This window comes from Hylobates moloch, unplaced genomic scaffold (assembly GCF_009828535.3).
Source record: "Hylobates moloch isolate HMO894 unplaced genomic scaffold, HMol_V3 SCAFFOLD_3, whole genome shotgun sequence".
Classification (NCBI taxonomy): domain Eukaryota; kingdom Metazoa; phylum Chordata; class Mammalia; order Primates; family Hylobatidae; genus Hylobates; species Hylobates moloch.
This window is the reverse complement of record NW_026652278.1, coordinates 70,873,282-70,891,457: the sequence shown is the minus strand read 5'-3', so window position 1 is coordinate 70,891,457 and position 18,176 is coordinate 70,873,282. Positions and strand designations below refer to the sequence as shown.

The window sequence follows — 18,176 nt, the reverse complement described above, 5'->3', positions numbered from 1 at the left end:
AAGATGTAAAGCAGAAAGGTGAGCAAATTGTCCGATTTTATCTGAATCTTAATCCTACAAAGCTTGAGTCTCAGGCCTCCATTTCTTTGTACAATGAAGACGGACATCTTTCTAGAGGACAAAACTCATTCATTCCTACAACCAGCCAAAGGTTAGCTCTTACTGGTGTTGAAAATGAAGACAGCAGATTGCAAAAATTCCTCCAACCCTCTAATTAGCAAGTTTTGGCCCCCAGGCAGTGGTCCTGAGAGGAATGAGAAAGTTATTCTGCAGGAAACAACTGTCCTTGCAGGAATGAGTCCCATTAAAAAAAAAAAAAAAAAAAGGAAGGGGGATGGTTCAAAGACATTGTAACTGAGCATTCATTGTACAAGCAGAGCAGAGCAAGTACAAAAAGGGAAGGGAGCACGGATTCCACATCTGGCCTCTTCCCAAAGTTTAGCTTCTGTATGAACTTCTGGGTCCAGGTAAAACCTTTTGAGAGGCAATAGAAGGTATTTAAGGGCTATGATTAACTGGAAGACAGTGGTGTATCTAGATAAACTAAAATGGCATAGTCTCACATCTAAAAGAATGAACATTTTATTAAACCTACTCTCCAGAGCCTCTGGAAGTCTAAGTCATTTTTAAAGGTTGTATCAGCCATGCAAACTGCAGGACTCCTGAGAAACCTGAATATCCCAGAACATATGGACACACACAATATACTTAAAAAACATCGCACGAACACACACACACACACACACACACACACACACACACACACGGCTCTTCTCTAACAGCAGATGTTCCTGATGTATATGCAGGAGGAACATCTATCTGGTATGTTCTGCCTTAGTTAAAAGTGAAAGCAACTAATTTCTAATTTAATAATTTCTTATTTTCTAAGGAAAACAGGTCAAAGAAAATATTTCTAATCAAGAAAATAGAAGAAGGGTGGCCAACCAACAATACCCACTCCCCAAGTTTTTGGAGCTGTAAGGAAAATCAAGAATACTGAAGAGATACAGTCCCATCCCAGAAGGGTTTATATAGCTGAGTAACATTATGCCAGAAACAATTAGACCCACATGATGGAGAGAAGAGAGAATCCATTGGACCTTCTATCATACAGTCACAAAACAATTTGTTAAAACCTCTAAGAAACTGAGTAGAATGGTATGCTTCATGGAAGAAAGAATTCTAGAAAGTAAATTTTTAAGGCATAGCCCATGTTGTTCCTTTAACCAGATGCCTCCCTGATGAAATTCTATTCACTCTTCAAGGTTCAGCTTAAGCATCATCTCTTTGGCTACCCCAGGCCTCTTAGGGTTGCACGGCACGTCATGGGTGCCTATGTGAAAGTACTTGGTGGTGACTGAGTTCTTGACAGACTTTGAGAGTCTCTAAGTCAGAATTCATTTCCTCTCCTACCTTTGTAATTTAGGCACTAGTACCAGGCCTGACACAGAAGGCCCTTTGCACAGGCTCAGTTAATGAGTAAGTAAAGGACAAGGAGAGAGGATGGCAGCCACTCCAGATTATTTCTGTCTTCCTGCCTTCCTCTCCAATGCTGCTTGGAAGCAGCTGACAATCTCTCATCACGTCCAGCTCAGGCAACATGGGATTCTCCAATATGCAGCTGATACCAGCTCCTTCCCCATGCTGCTAACTGGTTGGGGGTGGGAGGCAGAGATGTTAGCATGATGTTTTACTCAGCAGGCATAGCATCGAGGCGCATTTTTAATGATTTACCAGTTCTACTTGACTGAGCCTGCACCCTGTAAGTGGATCATATGATCAGCGATCACAAGTTAAACTGCTTTTGTTGCTCGCAAGGCATGCATGGTGGGCTGGCTGCATGGCACCAGCAGCTCACACGCAGCTGTGTGTAAGACAAGGAGAGGTTACGTACAACAGGCAGTTAATGGCTCATACCAGCAAGCCCTTGACTTCAGTCGGCACATGCGGCTGAATTTTAAAAAGGTAAATGACCTTGCAGCTGGGAGCTTTAACTATGTGCTTTTACCTATTTGTACCTGGATAAGTAAACATTTGCAGCACGCCAAAAAGCCCTGAAAGCTCTATTGTAGCCATAGGCTAATCTTTTTCTCTCTGGATGAAAGACTCCAAAACAAACCGGGGGAGGGGGAAATCATTTTCTGCCTCAAGTAGCACAAAGGTAAAGGGGGGCAATGGTGATAATGACTTCCATTTGTTATAACTTTCAGAAGTCACCAAGGTTTCAGTCCTAACCAGCTGCCCATATTTAGGATTCTACTTTCCAGGAAGAATGACAGAAACGGCAGGCCCCCAGACACAGAACGATTCCAACCAGAGTCGAACAGAACGACCTCCTACTTAACAGTGACTCTGACACAAGCAAGCTGGAATGAACAACTCCAAGCTTGTTCTACTACCCCAAAGAGTTGCTTCTGCCAACTGCTGTCACTCAGGGCCAAAAAAGTAGGCCCAGCTTAGTTCTCTTCTGCTTTAACTTCAAATCCACAGGGCAGTCAGTATTCATGTTGTGGAATCTAGGCCTTTACTACAAATTCCCTGTATCCCACTCTTAAGTTATCTGATAACCATTTAGCTCCTTCTGGTAAAAGCCCCTTCAGATACCTCTGACAAGAGTGGGGCTGCCCAAGCCATATCTGAAATAGTGGTTAGCCACCCTGAATGCTTTCCGAAGAGTGGAATATTTGTGATTTACAATGTGAGCGGGAACTTTGGTAATGCTGTTATTTTAAGAACTCATCAATCAATTGAGATTAAGATAACATTTATTGCAACATAAACTGGGATTGCCATGAGAACAGGCAGAAGGTATCTGTGGATCATTTAAGACATTTCACAGGCAGTGAATCAAAGGAGGGCCATTGTGTGAGTGATAAGAGCACTGGACTGAGAGCTCAGAGCTCCAGGCTCTTCCATGGCTCTGGCCATCAACAGCTGTGTGACTCTCAGCATCTCACTCCACTTCTTTGCACCTGAGATCACAATCCCCTCTGTGACAACTCTATCAACTTCCTGCTATGTGCCAGAAAGCACACTAGGCACTAAAATCAAGCATGTTGGGATCACTAGGTATCCATCAAATATGTTCATGCAAATGAATTAACAAACAAGAAAAACTATACTCTGATGCTAGCCACCATCTGTTGAACCAAAATAATCTTTAAATGACCAGAAATATTTTCTTCCCTGCAATTCGGTTACTATGGGTTAATGTGGGTTAATGAGGTTGGTTTATATCCATGAGAGAAAACAGCACTCCTTGGTCCAATATACGGTTTTAATAAACTTTATTAAATTTCCATTGATCCATATGCAAAAATAATTTGTTTACAATTTGGACTCAGCCTACTAAATGGTGTCTAACTCAATAAAGGAAGAGGCTGAGAAACAACAGCTGTATGGCTATTAACACATTATGCCATTAAAAACATTAAATAGTTGGGTTTGGTGAAGGAGTCAAAGTTAACCCTTTGAGTAGCTCTAAACCAGAGATCATTTTACTTTGCAATGGGAAGCCAGGGACTTGGAAGAGAATTTTTCTCCACCTCGTGAATAAGCCTCATCTGCCTATGGCTCTGCAGCTTAGCCTTCCAGAAACCTATTCTAAATGTGCAACCTTGGCCTCATAACAGAGATGACAAGGGGTTATTAGGGTTTAGAAGAATGTCTAAATAACAAGCAAACTAGGCTTATTTGATAGTTAATATAATTCCCATGATGCCCTATCCTTTAGATACTTAAATAAATTGGTTAGTTTTGACCTCGTGCTAATGAGGCCAGAGTCAGGGTACAATTCTTTTCAGCCAGTTGGTTTTATGTGGTGATCATATTTGTAATCAAATCAGTAAATCAATAAAATGTGTTCATGCAGTACTCAGTAAGGCAAACTCTCTATTCCCAAATTACATACTATAGAGATTGGGAGATAAAAATTAAGAGACATGAAAATGTGAAAACAATTAAGCACTATGCTGGATAATTCCAAAGATGTATGGGTCCCAAAGAAAGGGATGAGTGAAGATTAGCATGAGTGAAGATTAGCAAAGAGGTGACTTTAGGAAGGAAATGGAATTGAGCTGTGCCTTGGAAAAAAATGGTAGGATTTCCATTGCAAGGAGAAAATGAAGGGTCAAGGGAGAATCTGAAAGTGGAACTGAGGAGGGCTAGAGGAGGTGGGGCAGAAGTAGCTTAAGCAAGATATAGAGGGCAGTGAAAGGCAATAGGGATACTGTAGTACTTTTAGCACTTATTGGTTATAAGGGTTACCACAGAGGAGAGCTAGAATCAGCCAGTGCATGCCCGTGACACTACCACGAAAGCAAAGCAGAGGGCACACCCAAAGAGGTGGCGGCAGCAGTGTCCATGAAAGCTCATTCAACTTTTAGAAACTCAAACTGTGCCTGGTATCCAGGTTTAGTGACTATGTGATATTTCTAACTGAGAATGCTATATAATAACCTGAATACAAACAAGGAAATGACTGAAAATGTATAGGCAAACTTTGAAATTCTCAGTATAACAATGAATTTGAATTCAAATGAGTCCTTGCATCCTGCAAGGTTGACCTGTCCAGCTTCCCATTTTGCCTTACAAAAATGGTCTTCCAGCTCTGCTCTTAGCTCTTCCAGTACAATCAGCACCCACATCTTTGTAAGGAAGAATATCATTTTGTTTAATAAGATCCTTTAATAAAACTTTCTTTTTACATTGTACCAAAACTTCCCTCCTTATACCATTAAACCATAGTCCTAGGTTTCTCCTCTACAAATGCTACATCCTCATCCCCACAATAATGTTTCAACTATTTGAGAGAAGATTCTATGTATCATCTTAATCTCCTCTATTCTATGCCAAATATTTCCATAACACTCAACAGCCTCATGCCTCTCCTGAAGATCCCCATTAGTTTTTCTGGTTTTCTTACAACATGAACCTCTGACCTGAACCTAGTCCTCTAGATGAACTGTATGAATCCCAAGAAGACAATGTGACCCAAAGCCTCCATCACATCCAAGTTGGCAATACCTTCCCAAGCTATAGTCTATGCTGGTATATATCAAACCTCAGTCAAATAAAATATCCCAATGCCTTTGATTTGAAACACTGCCAAGCCAGACCTTTCAAGCACATACTTCAATAATAGATTTTTGAAAATATGAAACTAGGACTTCTAACTTACAATCCTATTAAATTTTGTCTGATAGGTGTCAGGCAATGTTTTAGCTTGCTGGGACCACTTGGAACCATGATCTAAAACCTGTGGAATGTTCTGACCTCTCCAACTTTTTACTTTGAAAGTTAATAAAAAAAGGCCTTTTTCCAGCTCCTTACATGTTATTGATAAACATGTTTACTAGGTCAGAGACAAGAACAAATTCAAGTCTGAAGTTAAAATATATGGATAAGGCCTCAGACTTAGGAAAGGAAATAAGATGTGTTTTATACGTTCTTTGGGAAATGTAAAGATAGACACCTAGAGATGACTTCACCAGTATGAAGGTAAATACTTAGATGAGCCATGTTGCTTTTCCCCTGAAGATCTACTTGTATTAGGTCTGGAGCAATCAGCAAAGCAAAGAGTTTCCAGTGTGAACTCTCTCAGCTTAATCAAGAAATTTAAAAAGAGAAACTAAGAACTATCCAAGTGAACCTATTGCTCTTGGAAGGATTAACACAAACACACACACACAAAATGAGTTCACTCTGGTCATAGGCCCAAAAACTTAATACCAAGTTTAGAACGTATTTTCCGCAGAGATTGCTGGATGAATTTATGAGCAAACATCAGCACAGCCAATACCAGAACACTCATGCTTGTCAACTCCTCTTCTATCAAGTGGAGTGGGAAAGTGTATTTACTGTAGAAGTTCAAGAAAGCGTTATTGAAAACAAGAACCAAAACAACCTCCAAGTGTCACACTGTGGCTAAAGAATGGCTACTAAATCCAATAATGGAGAATATGAATGTGAACTGTTTAATTATGATTGAGTGACATGAAGCTAAATATTACAATGTTACAACAAACCAGACAGTAAACAGATTTAAGGGTCTTGAGTTATTTCTCAGAGATAAATGGGAGGAATAGATGGTGGTTTGAGCCATTTTTCATAGCCCAACTGGAATCGTATATATAAGAGATAAGGTAACATGAGAATTTTATAATGTTTACAGAAATCATAGATGACTCTGCCACATAAAGGCCTCTGGCTCATTAATTTGACTAATTACAAAGACCCCTAGCTCCTCATAGTTACCTCCCTAAGGCTTGAACTTAAAGAACCAAACTATGTGTTTATTGAAACTCTTAGTCTTTTGTAAAAGCTAAACTATGGCTACCAACCTAGGCCAAATCAACTGTATGATGCCACTAGGAAGATACTTAGAAGCAAAAATCTGAAATGACATCAGTGCAAACATGAGACATCATTTGTATCACTCTTCACATTTTTCTAAATGTTTTAACAAAATTACAATTTTGGGTAGTCTAATCAATGCATGAGCATCATAAGGCAAACATTACCCTCTCGTTTTACAGACATGGGGCTAAAGAGATAACATATTTGCCTAAAGATATACAATGATTAAGGCACACAGACTAGGCTGGGCATGGTGGGTCAGACCTGTAATTCCAGCACTTTGGGAGGCCGAGGTGGGCAGATCACTTGAGGCCAGGAGTTTGAAAACAGCTTGGCCAACATGGCAAAACAATGACTGTACTAAAAACACAAAAATTAGCCAGGCGTGGTGGCATATGCCTGTAGTCCCAGCTACTCGGGAAGCTGAGGCAAGAGAATTGCATGAACCTGGGAGGCGGGAGGTGGAGCTTGCAGTGAACCGAGCCGAGATTGTGCTGCTGCACTACAGACTGGGTGACAGAGCAAGACTCCATCATAAATAAACAAATAATTAAATACACACACTGTTTTCCCATTTTGCAAATTTGCAAGCACAGCAGTCCTAGTTATTTGGTTTCTGACATTTCAGGGTGGCCTTTTGTTCACAGATGGAGCCACCCTGTTTAGCCATGTCTATGGCATCTTAACGCCCAACTGGGATAGTATGACACTTCTCTATATTAACTCTCCAATCTACAAGCCAATTGTCGCACGGCTTTCTGGTGTCAGTCAAAGCAGGCCTGTGTGAGTAACATCAGTCCAATCTACCTAGAATGCAGGAGCGACACAAGTGTGTGCATAAAGAGTCATAAAGTAGTATCATGGGGACTTGTCACCAGGAACACCATTAGTTGATAAAAATGGAAGTAAAGCCTATCATTATTTCATCAGCATAGTCAATCTTCATTGGAAACAAATATACAGAGATTTGCCATTATATTCCTGGCTACAACGTGAGCAAAGATGCTGCACATCCAGCTGCATTTCAAGCAAATTGCCCATTCAAGGCAACAATTTAGCCTAAAGAGACTCTGCTAGAAACCCTGTGACTGGAAGCAACATGGTGGGGTAAAAAAGCAGACTAGGGTCCCAAGGATGTGGAGTCCAGGCTCTGCTCTGCCACCACCCCAGCTCTGTGAGCTTGGTTGTGCAAGTGATCTGATAGCTCTAAGCCTTTATTTTCCCTTCTGCCAAACTGTGGATATACACCTCGAATTCCTTCAGTGGATTACTATGGAAATTAAGTGGGATGTTGCATTGGAAGGCTATATATTGATAAATGTTGTACAGATAGGAGGAACTAAAATGCATCTTTATCTTGGTGATTGTTTAATGCAGGCCTCTGGGCAACCTTGTACTGACCTCTCTTGGCCTGCACCAGATAATTTAGTGCCACTATCATCATTAGTAAACATCCACCGGGGGCCTGCTATGGGCTTAATTATACATTGGCTTGTATGGTTCACTGACATTTTCATGTGTATATGTCTGCTCTTCTTTAAGCAACTGTATGCTCATCCAGGGACAAGAATTTGTGTGCGTGTGTGTGTGTGTGTGTGCGTGCACGCGTGTGCGTGTGTGTATATATATATATCTGCATATACATATTAGCCCAGTAAAATGAAAATATATAGTAAATTCTCAATAAAGAGGTAACTTGATTGTCTTAGAAACGAAAGATAGAAAACTAAAAAGTAGTGAAAACAATAGAGTTAGAAAATAAAACACTTAGGAAAAATCTAAGATCTTTTTTAAGGGATGGGCATAATAGCAGCATTTCCCTCTGTAATCTCACATAGAAGGATGTTTAAAGAAAAAAAAAATCCTACCAAGGGTCTTAATCAAGCTATTCCACTTAAGAGCATTAATGCTAAGTATGCAAACGTTCACCTGACTGATCATTAAGGTATCAAGAACTAATTTTCCTCCTTTTAAGAGCTTATATGTCACATCCCACCCCTTGGGCCTTCCAGAAATGCATTTAAATGCCTAACTAGGAGAAAGAAAAGCATTCCAGACAGCCAGGTGTTAGTGATTCAGCCATTAAAACTTCAGTTATAAAATATCCCCCACAATTGTAAAACATTTCAGTCATTAGAGATCATAAATAGATTGAGATGACATTTTAAATTATTATGACATCATGTGTATGAAATGTACATTGTTCATCACAATATCCCAGATGACTGTGACTCTGATTATCTGAAGTTAAAGATGAAGTGCCTGTGTTATTTATTTTGAGACCCAACAGTGAAAGACAGGAAGGAGGGAGGGTGAAGACAGCAGACAGACAAGTAGAAATTGTGAATGTTGCATCCTTCCTAAGGCAGAGAAAAACTTCAGATTCATTTTGCAGTAACACTCATTGACCGCTCCCTGAGCAAAAATAAATCCTTTTTTCCTTTTTGGAGGATCAGGCTGAAGTACAAAAGAAAAGTGCTCCAAAAACCCGTAATTTTGAAACCATCATCTAAAGTGTCATAGTACTTGCTCTTCTTTGAGCTATTATATATAAATTGAAAGATTTTAATTAGGGGTCAACATTAATTTACATCTGAAACTAGCAAAGTAGTTCATGACTCTTTTTCACATCACACATACCCATACTACTTCTCAGAGTCAACTGGTCTCTCATCTCTTCATTATATACTAAATAAGCAAGGTATGTCTCCACCTTGAAGGTATAGCACCTCCTTATAAGAAGTAAGACAGGTTTCTCTAGAGATGTCCACCTAACCACCACCATCGGAATAGAGGACAGAGTCCGAGGGCAGTGGCTCAGGCCTGTAATCCCAGCACTTTGGAAGGCTGAGGCTGGTGGATCACCTAAGGTTAAGAGTTCGAGACCAGCCTGGCCAACACGGTGAAACCCTGTCTCTACTAAAAATATAAAATTAGCCAGCTGTGGTGGCATGCACCTGTAATCCCAGCTACTGGGGAGGCTGAGGCACAAGAATCCCTTGAACCCAGGAGGCAGAGGTTGCAATGAGCTGAGATCGTACCACTGCACACCAGCCAGCCTGGGCAACAGAGTGAGACTCTGTCTCAAAAAAAAAAAAAAAAGAGAAAATAAACCTAAATTGTATAGTTACTTATAAGATGGTCACAAGAAATCAGTAATATAAAATAATTCAGTCTTGCTGCAGACCCATGCTTTTCAATTCAGTCTTACCAAGGAAATAAATTCCTTTCAGAGTTGAGCATTTTGGGAAATATGTTTAAGGGCTAATGTACCTTACGTAACTCTATAAACCAGCTGACTCACCTGAAGGATAAGGCCCATTAAAGAGATTGTAACAATAAAGTTTGGGAGTATTTAGGATACCCTAAAAGTCTGTTTTATTCTGCTACATACATTGGTAACTCATTCTGCCAAAGTAGGCAGGGATAGGTATGCATGAATATGGACCTAGGCACACAGTTAATGGTGGTTACAATTTAATCTTGTCCTAAAAATTTTGAAGAATTTGTTGGGATTAGAAATGCAGAAGCCTGCAGGCATTGGAGAACCTGATGTAAATACTCCGCCTCAAAATTCTTCTCTCAGAATCAACAGTGAAACTTCCTCTGTTTCCCTCTAGATGATCCTGGTTCTTCGGAATAATCCTGCCCAAAAAGTGTCCAAACCTAAAGACATGAAGTCAATAACCTGGCACCATCAGATGCTCGAAAAGGATTGGTTTCAAAGAGGGTAATTAAAGGGCAATTCATCAGGACAATTACTCATCCATTTTGCCTGGTCAGTTACGAGGCACATTTGAGAAACAGCCACCAGGTTTTTGCTACATGTATGGAATTGGAAGACACCAAGCCCCATGCCTCACCGTACACATAAATGTATTCCTGAAAATGCCAGACTATAGTTAACCAGAATCTATCCAACTATCACCTGTAATAGGGAGATGAGACAATGCATTTTATTAGATAATGCTTTCTAATATTGAACTCCTTATAAACTACTTCCTATAATACTGCGTAGGGTAAGGGAAATGCTCCATGTCTGTGGAGCACTTTAAGTGTTTTCTGCATTACAAACACTAAGGAGGAGATGTTGAAAAAAATAACATTGGAAATAGTCATAAAAGAAGGCGACCTCACATTCTCCGAGGCCAATTCTGCCACTCTCATGATTTGGCAGGTACAACTTAGGGTGTCAAAAAGAGACTGTCTATTTTTCTGTCTGTACATATTAAAAGCTTGGGAATGGGAAACAATTTAGTAAAGTCCAAGTCCACTTTTTGTTTCTTTTCTCCAAATTTCCCCCTCATTGAGGAAGGCTCTAGAAATATCTGCTTCAGCACCACACAGGCCAAGTTTGCCCTTCCTAGAGAAAGATACCGTCAATGTCTCTAATCTTATGCAAATCCAACATCCCACCTCCACCTTCCACTGTAATATGTCTTTGCCCTTGGTTTGGGCAAACCATTAATAAATTATTCATTCATTAAATTCTTGAATAAACCCTTGTGGAATGAACATATTAAATATCTTTTATGTTTGTTTGTTTGTTTCCATAACTACTTCTTTATTGGAGGAAACTGTTCTTGCAGCTATTATCATGGCAGAGAGCAAGGCTTCATTTGATTTGCAAGGGGCTGGCCCTCCATCATGTTTTCTGATTGACTGATTGGCTCTGGCTTTATACATCCCAAGCAATTTTCCAAGAATCTCTTCCTTTCTCCTACGGAAACCACGGTTTCTCCTTATACTGTAGTAACTAACATTGAGGGGTTTGGGGTTTGAGGTGCAAATCTGGTCATAGCATTTAAAAAGAATTGTAGTAGTACTGAAGAATTCTACTGTTAAATAAAATTTATGGGAAGCCATGCTTTTAGACTGAGCTCCTGCACTAGGCCCCAACAGAACAGACCAAACCAAAATGGAGTCACTCTGATGATAGTTTCTTTTGCTGTGAAGAAGCTCTTTAGTTTAATTAGATCCCATTTGTCAATTTTTGCTTCTGTTTCAATTGCTTTTGGCATCTTCATCATGAAATCTTTGCCCAGGCCTGTGGCTGCATAGTATTCCATAGTGTGCATGTGCCACATTTTCTTTATCCAGTCTACTGTTGATGGGCATTTAGGTTCCATTCCATATCTTTGCTATTATGAAATGTGCTGAGATGAACACACATGTGCATGTGTCTTTTATAGTAGAATGATTTATATTCCTTTAGGTATATACCCAATAATGGGATTGTTGGGTCAAATGGTACTTCCGTTTTAAGTTTTTTCAGAAATTGCCAAACTGCTTTCAACAATGGCTGAACTAATTTACAATCAGTGTATAAGTGTTCCCTTTCCTCCACAACCTCATCAGCATCTGTTATTTTTCAAACACTGACTTTTTTCCATTTCCAACAAAGCACTTCTATTTTTAGATTAAGATGCTGCCTAATTCATGAATCACTAATAAAAGGCCATTATATCTTTAACCTAAATATGTTGAAATTTTGGTTTTTGACAGTACTTAAATAAATGAACTGGAAATTAAACCAAGAGGCTGAGCTCTTTGAAACCAGTCCTGATTTAGTGCTTGTTTTCTGGGTCTTTGTCATTTCTCTAATGCAAAACGAATCCCAAACCATGTAGCGCAGCACAACAAAGATATTCAAATGGAATTAAGGTTCATATTAGATCTGAAGGGCCTGGTGTGGCTGTGGTTCCTCCAGAGGAGACTTGTTTGTTTGCTGGTCTTTTTACGGAGTTTATGGAGCAGAATTTTATTTTTAGCAAGAACTTTTTTTCCTCCTGGAAATGAATTAATGATGGTGTTGCCAGAGAGTGTTTATGAATACAATGTCAAAAAGTGGACCAAACAAAACACACCTTATTTCCACTCACTGAGAACGCATTGCCTTTCCTAACAGGAGCAGGCTGGCATAAATATTATTTTATTATAATAAATACTTTTGTTATTATGTTAAATATCTACCACTACAGAAGATACCAAAGAATTGCAGGATCTCTGTCCTCAAATTGCTTAGAGTCAAGTTAGATTAAGAAAAATAAACCAATAATGAACAGTACAAGACACCGTGTTATACAGTAGGAGCATTTTTGGTCCCAACTAGGTTCTGAAGGAATTCAGAACAGGATCTTTGTGGAATCTAGAGTGGCTGGGCAGGAATGCCTATAAGGATGAAATCTGGTCTGGCCCTTGACAAATGGGATGTTTAGATAGAAACAAAACTAAGATTACAAGAATAAAGATAGTCCACAGCCACCTGTATGCTGAGAGTGGGGCAGGCAGATGGCAAATAAAGAAGAAGCCACAACCAGATTCACTACCAAAATGTAGAGATAAGTTAAACAGGAGGTTTCAGATAAAAGAAATCTCTTTAGGGATAAGAGGGGACATTTAGTATGTGTTATATCTTCTAGTTTCAGAAGATCTCCATCCAATAAATTCAAAAGCATGAGTTCCAGCATAAATAATTATATCATCGTCTCTGCCATTAATAATAGAGGGCATAATAATAAAGTTTGAGGTGCATAAAATAATAGTAAAGAGAGTGCTAGACATTTGAGAAGCGGATGCCAACCTGCTTTTACCACTGTAGATCCCCCATGTCAAGAAGCGCAGAGCTGCTATGGCATTATGGGCTGGCAAAGCTGGGATTTGGAGAAACAAATTTGGAAAAACATTAAAACGCTGTACAAACCAGCAAATCTGAATAAACGAATCCTTTAAGTTATTTCTACTCCCAAAAGAATGGATGACTCAATTCATTGTGCTTGATCCACCATCTGCCTTGACAAACTTTAGGGAGAAATTTCCCCAAATATCTTAGACACCTAAAATGTTTGGCAGAAACTTTGAAGCTCTCCTAGGCCATGGTGGGTTGATTTCTGCTATTGAAGTGAGCTACTCTGCACAAAGGGGTGGGAGTCTGAGAGCCTGAAGCCCATCAGCTGTTCTCATCCTTAACTACTGCTCACCCCATCCCCTCTCTGGTCACTCAGCAGAGCTGTTAAGATACAGTGACAAAATATTCGTACCTCTTGAAATGCAGTTTGAAAACCACTGTTCTTTCACAACCCTCTCACTTTAAAAATGTGGAACAACGAAGGCCCCAAGACTAGAAAAGTCTGGGGTCATCAGGTTGGTTAATGGACAGGCAGGGGTTAGAATCCAGGTCATCTGATTTCCAACCCAATGTGCTTTCTCCACTCCGCATAGTCCTTTAATGCATCAGTGACAAACTGCCCATTTTAAAATATGGTAAAGTAGGGCATCTAATGAAGAATCTCCAGTGGGAAGATCTTCATTGTCTTTTTCACCTTCCATACTATGTCAAATATTGATATTTATAAAATAATGGATGAACTGGCATCAGAAAATGTATGCTACAGTGACTCTTTGAATGAGGGCCAGAAAGAGAATAAAAAGCCCAGAGTGACCTGCTGTACACCCACACCGCTTCCCCAATTAACTCCAAACAGACTTTGTCTGGGATGAAATGATTTAGCCTCAACGCAAGGTCAGTCCCACATATCCAGAATAAAGATTGCCGAATATGCTTATTTGAGCTGAATTACATTTGGTAGTTTAATAATATGAATTTACTGCCTTTTCAAGAGGGACTCTAGCACTGGGGAGAACTTTAAAATGCATCACACTTAAAACATAAAATTAAATTCAATTAACTTTTATTGGGAGGCTAATACACTAGTACCCTAGAGGGAGAAACGAAGCTCTCAGCTTTCCCAGGATTTTCAAACCAGGTCTCTAGAATCCAAGCCAAAGATACTGGCCTGGCTCACTCCCTTATGAAGAGCTTCATTGGCAACTTTAACATCTGTACTCAGTGGAGTGGACTGTGCCTATAAGTCTCCAGCTAAAAGACCCTCAGGGGCATAAAACCTGGAATAAATAGGTAGAAAACAGTCCCTACCTACCTATCACATAAAAGCCAAAAGCCAACACAGGCATGAAAACACGTGAAGGTCTCAGAGACCATATGCTCTTTATTAAACCCTCCTACCTTCCTGCTATCAGGATAAAGGGTCACATCTATGTTTTTTAATATTTAGCACAATTAGCCACTCACATTGACTCATTAGAGATTCTTCAGCCAGCCTTGGCTTTCCTAAGGCCTTACTGCCCCTCTCCCTCCACTGAGATATCTAAGTTTGCAGACAACTATAAGTGGAGTGCCTGACTACCCCCTTTGTGACTTCATAAAGAGCAAGCTATGACATTAGCTGGTTGAGTTGTGGAAAAAACTGAATTCCAGACAGATTGGCCAACTATATCCTGGAAATAGGATGAAGTAATCTCATTTACTCATTTAACAAATATTTAATGAGTTCCTACTGCATACCATATACCATACTAGGCATCAGAGATTCATGAGTGAATGAAACAGACATGATCACTTCCCTTATGGCTACAAAAGAGGGGAGACTGGGGAAACATGGAAATCAAAAAGCATCCCTGTGTTATCTATTCTCATACTGCTAACAAAGACATACTTGAGACTGGGTAATTTATAAAGAAAAAGAGGTTTGATGGACTCACATTTCCACATGGATGGAGAGGCCTCACAATCATGGTGGAAGGTGAAGGAGGAACAAAGGCATGTCTTACATGGTGGCAGGCAAGAAAGCATGTGCAGGGGAACTGCCCTTTATAAAACCAGCAGATCTCATGAGAGTTATTCACTATCATGAGAACAATATGGGAAAAATCCACCCTCAAGATTCAATTACCTCCCTCTGGGTCCCTACCACAACACCTGGGGATTATGGGAGCCACAATTCAAGATGAGATTTGGGTGGGACACAGTCAAACCATATCAGTCCCTATCTTAAACAAATAATACAAAAAAACCCAAGATTTCAAAATTAGGGTTAAACTCTCTGTCAAGCTGGTTGGAATCTGCAAGACAGTATCAGTTTCCCGATGCTGCTGTAACAAGTTTACATGAACTTAGTAGCTTCAAACAACACAAGTTCATTGTCTTAGAGTTCTGGAGGTCAGAAGTCTGAGACGGGCCCTATAGATGCAAAATCGAGGTGAGGGGAGAGCACGTTTCCTTGCCTTTTCCAGCTCCTAGTGGCTGCCTGTGTTCCCTGTCTTGCATCCCCTGGCTCCATTTTCAAAAGTGCATTGCTCCAATCTCTGCTTCCTTCATCACATCTCCTTCTCCCCTGACTTTGACTTCCCTGAGTCCTCTTCGGAACCATTGTGCTTACCTCAGGCCCACCTGGATAATGCAGAATAACCTCCACAATTTAAGATTTTTAATCACACCTGCAAAGTCCCTTTTGCCATATAAGGTAATAACAATTTCTAAGAATTAGGACGTGGACATATTTGGATGATTGTTATTCAGCCTATCACAAAGATCAAAAATAACATCCCAAACTTTAGGTACTTTGGTGGAAAAAGAAATGACCTGAGCTCTTGAAGATGTGACCAGGATGCAGAACAGTGGAATTGCCTCCCGAATTACATTCATATTCTCTGTCTAACAGCAGTAAAACAAGAAAGGCGTGGTGGTGGTGCATGCCTGTAGTCCCAACTGTTTGGGAGGCTGAGGCTGACAGATCACTTGAACCAAGGAGTTCAAGATCAGCCTGGGCAATAGACTGAGACCTCCTCTCTATTTAAAAAGAAAAAGAAAAGCAGTGAAACACAGTGGCAAAGAACACAGGCTGTGGGGTGAAATACACCAGGGTATTGGTTGAACCAGCTCAACCAAACACCTGAGTGAACATGATCAAATTACTTAACCTCTCTGAACCTCAGTTTCCTGTTCCCCAAATGGAGAGCACAATAATTCTGGGGTTGTTATGAGGATTAATGAGATAATACCTATGTAGCACTCCTTGTGGTATATAGTAAGCATTCAATCGATGTTATTATTATGTTATTATTATAATTATTCAATCACTGGCCACCCAGCCTGGACTTGAACTCACACCTGGGTATTTTAGAGGCCTCCTTCAGTACAGATCACTGAAATTTCCAGAACTTCCTCTTCCCCTTACTTGAAATCTGATCTGTCCCTCAAGCACTTGTCTCATTCATGCTCTTTCATGCTTTCCCAGTGGGAAGAACTCTATCTCCCTTTCCTTCTGACCTCCAACAACATGTGCACCACTCGTGTAAGGCTATCACTGATCTTGCTGCTTCCAATCTTATTTTTACGTTTTAGCACCATATGTAGATTACGAACTGCCTGAGGGCAAATACTGCTGTACTAGTACTTAGTGAAGAGATGTGGCCACAGTAGATAATCAATAAACTGGTTAAATAAACTCATTGCAGAGTTTATTCTTTCCAGATCTGTGGGGAAACACAATTTCCCATTTCCCATTAAAGGGGAGCTGGCTGTACACCCCTAAGATATGCTGCAACCTTGAAGTTGAGGTTCTGAAGTGAATTTAATCCTCATCTCCCTTTTCCATTATGTGCTCCACAGTTCCCTATATCCCAGGATGATGAAGACCCCTCTTTCTCCCTCTGTATACCAAGAAGCTTAAGTATCAGCAGCACACCAAAGGAAAATAGCAGACTTCTGTTTGGACATGAAATTGAACAAAGAGCTCACACCAGTCAAAGCCAGTTTGAACCAGTCTGCATGGCTCTGAAATCTGCCCGACCTCCCTCTGAAGCTGGCACAAAGACACGAAGAACATCATTGACTTCAATCTTTGGCCTTCTAACCAGGAAAGGACTTGTGAAGGTGAATGGTTTGCAGACGAAGGGGATATAAAAGAGACAAAACCAGGATAAAAATTAAATAAAAAGTAGCTGTCTTAAACTGTAATTGCAGTCCTCTGCTGAGCACGCTTGCAGATATATAAATGTGATTTACCATCAGCTTGCAACTACAAATCAGGTCTTGAGAAACACTTGTGCTATGAAATTGTTTAATCTCATCAAGCTCTGCTTTCACAGCAAGCCATAAATCACAAAGTCTTTGTTATCATAGACCTCCACCAGCGCCTCTCTGGCAGGCTATGGATCGTGGGTATATATAATCTTGACTGCACAAACACTAGGGTCGACGCAGGCTGAAATACTTTCATAATAGCCACTGTGCAGCTGGTGGAACACAAGCCTATGATGGATATCTCATTTCCTACAGTCGGCATCTATTTCAAGCAAATTATTACCACATAAATTTCTTGTCAACAGAAACGGCCAATTAATTAAGTTAAAAATTTACTTGTGATCACATCTACAAACCAAATAGAACTGCAAGGCAATTTTCCAGTTACTGAATATACTGCAGGTCAGTTTAATGAATAATTTTTAACTTTGTCATAAACTCAAAGACAGGCTAATATCTCCAGAAACCTGAATGGAGACCAGCTGCCGACAGATTTACACAAAATATATTTATGTGGAATTTGATTGCTGACATCTGGGGACAGAAATAAACTTTCTATAATTACAGAGGCATCTTTCCCATATATATGCATTTCTTTCACCAAAAAATGCAAATCTGTCCCCAGAAAGAGTGTATTTACATTTTCAGGCAGGGCTACAATGGGGCTGGATGGTTCTCGGAAAAATCATCGCATTAAATTCCTGTGCTAGTGATGGGTTCATTATCATGGGGGAAAACAATAACGGGCCAAGACCTGTTTATCACTGCCCCCCACCTTCCTACACACAAAAAATCAGGATGCTTTCTCTCTTTAAGGTTGTAAGCCACTTGGCACATGTCCAATAGTGGAGGCCGCATTAGGAGGATTTAGGGGTCTGTCAGGTAAGGCAGATTGACACAGCTTCCCCTTAGGGTTATTATGCATATAAAATAG

General features: G+C 40.1%; 1 protein-coding gene across 3 annotated transcripts in view; it reads right to left on the bottom strand.

Annotated features, from left to right (window-relative positions):
* The window catches only part of LRMDA (leucine rich melanocyte differentiation associated), a 767,717-nt gene that overhangs the window by 258,589 nt on the left and 490,952 nt on the right, over positions 1–18,176 (bottom strand). For 2 of the 3 annotated variants that reach the window (XR_009212825.1, XR_009212824.1), the window contains exons 1-2: positions 14,450–14,506; positions 12,941–13,010 (exon numbers count right to left, since the gene is read on the bottom strand). The exons of the other annotated variant lie outside the window; for it this stretch is intronic. The gene's annotated coding sequence lies outside the window, so the exon portion shown is untranslated. Of the gene's footprint in view, positions 1–12,940; positions 13,011–14,449; positions 14,507–18,176 lie in introns of those variants that run through there. 3 annotated transcript variants of the gene reach the window in all.